Source organism: Mesoplodon mirus (genome assembly GCF_964341445.2).
Source record: "Mesoplodon mirus genome assembly, chromosome: 10".
Classification (NCBI taxonomy): Eukaryota; Metazoa; Chordata; class Mammalia; order Artiodactyla; family Ziphiidae; genus Mesoplodon; species Mesoplodon mirus.
The window spans coordinates 1-6,794 of NC_138986.1; positions in this window are offsets into that span (position 1 = coordinate 1).

Here is a 6,794-nt window from a genome sequence, read left to right on the forward strand (position 1 = left end):
GACAGACTCTAGGTCCATCCGCCTCACTATAAATAACTCAATTTCATTTATTTTTATGGCTGATAATATTCCATTTTATATTGAAGATGTGCAAAATCTTTTTTATCCAATCATCAGTTGATGGACACTTAGGTTGCTTCCATGTCCTGGCTATTGCAAATAGAGTTGCAATGAACATTGTGGAACATGATTCTTTTTGAATTATGGTTTTCTCCAGGTATATGCCCAGTAGTGGGATTGCTGTGTCATATGGTAGCTCTATTTTTAGTTTTTTAAGGAACCTCCATACTGTTCTCCATAGTGTCTGTGTATCAATTTACATTCCCACCAACGGTGCAAGAGGGTTCCCTTTTCTCCACACCTCTGCAGCATTTATTGTTTGTAGATTTTTTGAATGATGGCCATTCTTACCTGTGTGGGATGATACCTCATTGTAATTTTGATTTGCAATTCTCTGATGATCAGTGATGTTGAGCATTCTTTCATGTGTTTCCTGGCAATCTGTATATCTTCTTTGGAGAAATATCTAATAGGTCTTCTGCCCATTTATGGATTGGCTTGTTTGTTTCTTTGATATTGAGCTGCAGGGGGTGCTTGTAAAGTTTGGAGATTAATCCTTTGTCAGTTGCTTCATTGGCAAATATTTTCTCCCATTCTGGGGGTTGTCTTTTCATCTTGTTTACGTTTTCCTTTGCTGTGCAAAAGCTTTTAAGTCTCATTAGGTCCCATGTTCTTATTTTTATTTTTATTTCCATTTCTCTAGGGGGTGGGTCAAAAAGGATCTTGCTGTGATTGATGTCATAGAGTGTTCTGCCTATGTTTTCCTCTAAGAATTTTATAGTGTCTGGCTTTACATTAAGTCTTTTATCCATTTTGAGTTTATTTTTGTGTGTGGTGTTAGGGAGTCTTTTAATTTAATTCTTTTACCTGTAGCTGTCCAGTTTTCCCTGCACCACTTATTAAAGAGGCCGTGATTTCTCCATTCTATATTCTTGCCTCCTTTATCAAAAATAAGGTGACCATATGTGTCTGGGTTTATCTCTGGGCTTTCTCTCCTGTTCCATTGATATATATTTCTGTTTTTGTGCCAGTGTTGATTACTGTAGCTTTGTAGTATAGTCTGAAGTCAGGGATTCTGATTACTCCAGCTCTGTTTTTCTTCTCAAGATTGCTTTGGCTGTTCGGGGTCTTTTGTGTTTCCATACAAATTGGGAAATATTTTGTTGTAGTTTTCTGAAAAATGCCATTGGTATTTTGATAGGGATTGCATTGAATCTGTAGATTGCTTTGTGTAGTGTAGTCATTTCACAGTGTTGATTCTTCCAATCCAAGAACATGGTATATCTCTCCACCTGTTTGTGTCATCTTTGATTTATTTCATCAGTGTCTTATAGTTTTCTGAGTAAAAGTCTTTTGTCTCCTTAGGTAGGTTTATTCCTAGGTATTTTATTCCTTTTGTTGCATGGGTAAATGGGAGTGTTTCCTTAATTTCTCTTTCAGACTTTTCATCTTTACTGTATGGGAATGAAAGGGATATCTGTACATTAATTTTGTATCCTGCAGCCTTACAAACTTCATTGATTAACTCTAGTAGGTTTCTTGTAGCACCTTTAGGATTCTCTATATATAGTATCATGTCATCTAGTGGCAAACAGTGACAGCTTAACTTCTTCTTTTCCGAGTTGGATTCCTTTTATTTCTTTTTCTTATCTGATTGTTGTAGGTAAAAATTCTAAAAGTGTGTTGAATAATAGTGGTGAGAGCGGGCAACATTGTCTTGTTCCTGATCTTAGTGGAAATGGTTTCACTTTTTCACCATTGAGAACAATGATGACTGTGGGTTTGTCATATATGGCCTTTACTATGTTGAGGAAAGTTCCTTCTATGCCTACTTTCTAGAGGTTTATCATAAATGGCTGTTTAATATTGTCGAAAGCATTTTCTGCATGTATTGAGATGATCATATGGTTTTTATCCTTCAGGTTTTTTAATATGGTGTATCACATTGATTTGCATGTATTGAAGAATCCTTGCATCACTGGGATAAACCCAGCTTGATTATGGTGTATGATCCTTTTAATGTGCTGTTGGATTCTTTTTGCTAGTATTTTGCTGAGAATTTTTGCATGTATGTTCATCAGTAATATTGGCCTGTAGTTTTCATTATTTGTGACATCTTTGTCTGGTTTTGGTATCAGGGAGATGGTGGTCTCATAGAATAAGTTTGGGAGTGTTCCTCCCTCTGCTATATTTTGGAAGAGTTTGAGAAGGTTAGGTGTTAACTCTTCTCTAAATATTTGATAGAATTTGCCTTTGAAGCCATCTGGTCCTGGGCTTTTGTTTGTTGGAAGATTTTAATGACAGTCTCAATTTCAGTGCTTGGGATTGGTTTGTTTATAGTTTCTATTTCTTCCTGGTTCAGTCTTGGAAGTTTGTGCTTTTCTAAGAATTTGTCCATTTCTTCCAGGTTGTCCATTTTACTGGCATATAGTTGCTTGCAGTAACCTCTCACAATCCTTTGTATTTCTGCAGTGTCAGTTGTTACTTCTCCTTTTTCATTTGTAATTTTATTGATTTGAGTCTTCTCCCTTTTATTCTTGATGACTCTGGCTAATGGTTTTATCACTTTTGTTTAGCTTCTCAAAGAATCAGCTTTTAGTTTTTTTGATCTTTGCTGTTGTTTCCTTCATTTCTTTTTCATTTATTTCTGATCTGACCGTTATGATTTCTTTCCTCTGCTGACTTTGGGTTTTTTTTTTTTTTCTTTCTTTCTCTAATTGCTTTAGGTGTAAGTTTAGCTTGTTTATTTGAGATGTTTCTTGTTTCTTGAGACAGGATTGTATTGCTATAAACTTCCCTCTTAGAACTGCTTTTGCTGCATCCCATAGGTTTGGGGTCATCATGTTTTCATTGCCATTTGTTTCTAGGTATTTTTTAATTTCCTCTTTGATTTCTTCAGTGATCTCTTGGTTATAAAGTAGTGTATTGTTTAGCGTCCATGTGGTTGTATTCTTTTACAGATTTTTTCCTGTAATTGATATCTATTCTGATGGCATTGTCGGAAAAGATACATGATACAATTTCAATTTTCTTAAATTTACCAATGCTTGATTTGTGACCCAAGATATGATCTATCCTGAAGAATGTTCCTCAAACACTTGAGAAAGAGTGTATTCTGTTGTGTTTGGATGGAATGTCCTATAAATATCAATTAAGTCCATCTTGTTTAATGTATCATTTAAAGCTTGTGTTTCCTTATTTATTTTCATTTTGGATGATCTGTTCATTGGTGAAAGAGGGGAGTTAAAGTCCCCTACTACGATTGTGTTACCTTCGATTTCCCCTTTTATGGCTGTTAGCCTTTTCCTTATGTATGGAGGTGCTCCTATATTGGGTACATAAATATGTACAATTGTTATGTCTTCATTTTAGGTTGATCCCTTGATGATTATGTAGTGTCCTTCTTTGTCTCCTGTAATAGTCTTTATTTTAAAGTCTCTTTTTTTCTGATATGAAAATTGCTACTCTAGCTTTCTTCTGATTTCCATTTGCATGGAATATTTTATTCCATCCCCTCACTTTCAGTCTCTATGTGTCCCTAGGTCTGAAGTGGGCCTCTTGTAGACTGCATATATACCGGTCGTGTTTTCAGATCCATTCAGCCAGTCTATGTTTTTTGGTTGGAGCATTTAATCCATTTACATTTAAGGTAATTATTGATATGTATGTTCTTATTACCATTTTCTTAATTGTTTTGGGTTTGTTATTGTACGTCTTTTCCTTCTCTTGTGTTTCCTGCCTAGAGAAGTTCCTTTAGCATTTGTTGTAAAGCTGGTTTGGTGGTGCTGCATTCTCTTAGATTTTGCTTGTCTGTAAAGGTTTTAATTTCTCTGTCGAATCTGAATGAGATCCTTGCTGGGTAGAGTAATCTTGGTTGTAGCCTCTCCCCTTTCTTCACTTTAAATATGTACTACCTGTCCCTTCTGGCTTGCAGAGTTTCTGCTGAAAGATCAGCTGTTAACCTTATGGGGATTCCCTTGTATGTTATTTGTTGTTTTTCCCTTACTGCTTTTAATATTATTTCTTTGCATTTAATTTTTGATAGTTTGATTAATATATGTTTTGGCATGTTTCTCCTTGGGTGTATCTTGTATGGGACTCTCTGCACTTCCTGGACTTGATTAACGATTTCCTTTCACATATTAGGGAAGTTTTCAACTATAATCTCTTCAAATATTTTCTCTGTCTCTTTCTTTTTCTCTTCTACTTCTGTGACCCCTATATTCGAATGTTGGTGTGTTTAACATTGTCCCAGAGGTGTCTCAGATTGTCCTCAATTCTTTTCATTCTTTTTTCTTTATTCTGCTCTGTGGTAGTTATTTCCACTATTTTATCTTCCAGGTCATTTATCCATTCTTCTGCCTCAGTTATTCTGCTATTGTTTCCTTCTAGAAAATTTTTAATTCCATTTACTGTGTTGTTCATCATTGTTTGTTTGCTCTTTAGTTCTTCTAGGTCCTTGTTAAACATGTCCTGTATATTCTCCATTCTAGTTCCAAGATTTGGGATCATATTTAGTATCATTACTCTGAATTCTCTTTCAGGTAGACTGCCTATTTCCTCTACATTTGTTTGGTCTGGTGGGTTTTTACCTTGTTCCTTCATCTGCTCTGTGTTTCTCTGTCTTCTCATTTGGCTTTGTGGACGGTGTTTGGCATCTCCTTTAGGCAGGCTGAAGATTCGTAGTTCCCGTTGTTTTTGGTGTCTGCCCCCAGTGGCTAAGGTTGGTTCAGTGGGTTGTGTATGCTTTCTGGTGGAGAGGACTGGTGCCTGTGTTCTGGTGGGTTTGTCTGGATCTTGTCTTTCTGTTGGGCAGGTCCGCATCCGGTGTTGTGTTTTGGGGTCTCTGTGACCTATTATGATTTTAGGCAGCCTCTCTGATAATTGGTGGGCCTGCATTCCCGTCTTGCTAGTTGTTTGGCATTGGATGTCCAGCACAGGATCTTACTGGTCTTTGAGTGGAGCTGGGTCTTAGCATTGAGACGGATATCTCTGGGAGGCTTTCACCATTTTGATATTACAAGGTGCCCAAGGTCTCTGGTAGACCAATATTCTGAACTCTGCCCTCCCAACTCAGAGGCACAGGCCTGACACCCGGCTGGAGCACCAAGACCCTCTCAGCCACACAGCTGGGGGTGAGAGTAAGAGCTAACTTTGGTACATCTCAAAGAACACCAATGAGATTCACTCACCATTTTCTCTCCATCAGTGAAGAAAACAAAATTCAGTGTTCGGTGAGTCAGCCACCTTGGTAGCCAGCCTCCAAGAAGGCCCTAATCATACCCTAATTATCTCCCAGTCATCATGCACCTGTGTGCCTCCTCACAGTTGAAAAGGGCTGATGTTTTAACTAATAAGACATTGCAGAAATGACAAAGTGCAGCTTCCAAAGGTATAAAAGATATTGGAGCTTCTGCTTTGGTTTCTGCTAGATCACTCTTCCTGGGGTAAGCCAGCTGCCATGTCATGAGGACACTCAAGCAGCCCTAAGGAGAGATTCATGTGGCAAGGAGCTGAGGCCTCTTACTTACAGCCACATGAGTGAGTCATCTCACAAGTCACAATACTTAATTTTATTTATTTATGGTTGTGTTGGGTCTTCGATGCTGCACAGGGTTTCTCTAGTTGTGTCGAACAGGGGCTACTCATCATTGTGGTGCATGGGTTTCTCCTTGCTGTGGTTTCTCTTCTTGTGGAGTATGGGCTCTAGGTGCATGGACTTCAGTAGTTGTGTCACGCAGGCTCAGTAGTTGTTGCTTGCAGGCTCTAGAACGCAGGCCAAGTAGTCGTGGCACACGGGCTTAGTTGCTCTACAGCCTGTGGGATCTTCCCAGACCAGGGATTGAACCCCTGTCCCCTGCATTGGCAGGCAAATTCTTACCCACTGAGCTACCAGGGAAGTCCAGTGTGCTCTTTTTTAAACCTAGTCTGTTTTCATTATTTTCTATCTTAACTGTTCTATATTAAATAAAAAAAAATAATACTCCTTTCTACCCCTCCTCTTTGAGGATGATATATGAAGAAGTATGTCTTATTTATTAATCTGAAATTTTCACCTTACTTTTAAGAAGTAATCACAATGTCAAGTATTTAATACCTTTCACTTCCACCTTGAAAAGCATGGATATTAAAGTGCTAATATAATTACCTTCCCTAGTCTATCATTTTTACTTTTTGTTATGTATAAAAAACAACTAAAAATATGCATGGTTTGTAAGGAAATGACAAATTTCAGAAAATTCAGAATCTGCATGCACTCTATACATAGCTTCTAGATATAGACACAGAAAATTGCCAGATACTCAGAGCCCCCCTTGTCCAATTCTAGTGACTCCCCTTAAGGTTTAATATTGTTCTGCTATCTAACAAAAAGATCACTTTACCTGTATTTTGTATTTTATATAAATGTAATGACACAGTAAAATCACTTTTGGATTGGGCTTTTTTATTTTATGTTGTTTGTGAATACGCCTATATGGTTGCCTGTTGTTGTTGTCATGCACTGACACTGTTGCATAGGATTCTATAGTGTAAATATTTAACTATTAATTAATTTTTTCCAAAATGTATTACAATATGAGTGATTTTCAGTTTGGGTCTATTGAGAATTGCACTGGTATATACATACTAGAACTTGAGCTTTGGTGGTATGTGTATAAATTATTGTTCAATATACATGTAGTAGTAAAATTTTTGACTCATAGCTTTCATCTGTTTATCTTTTTAGATATTTC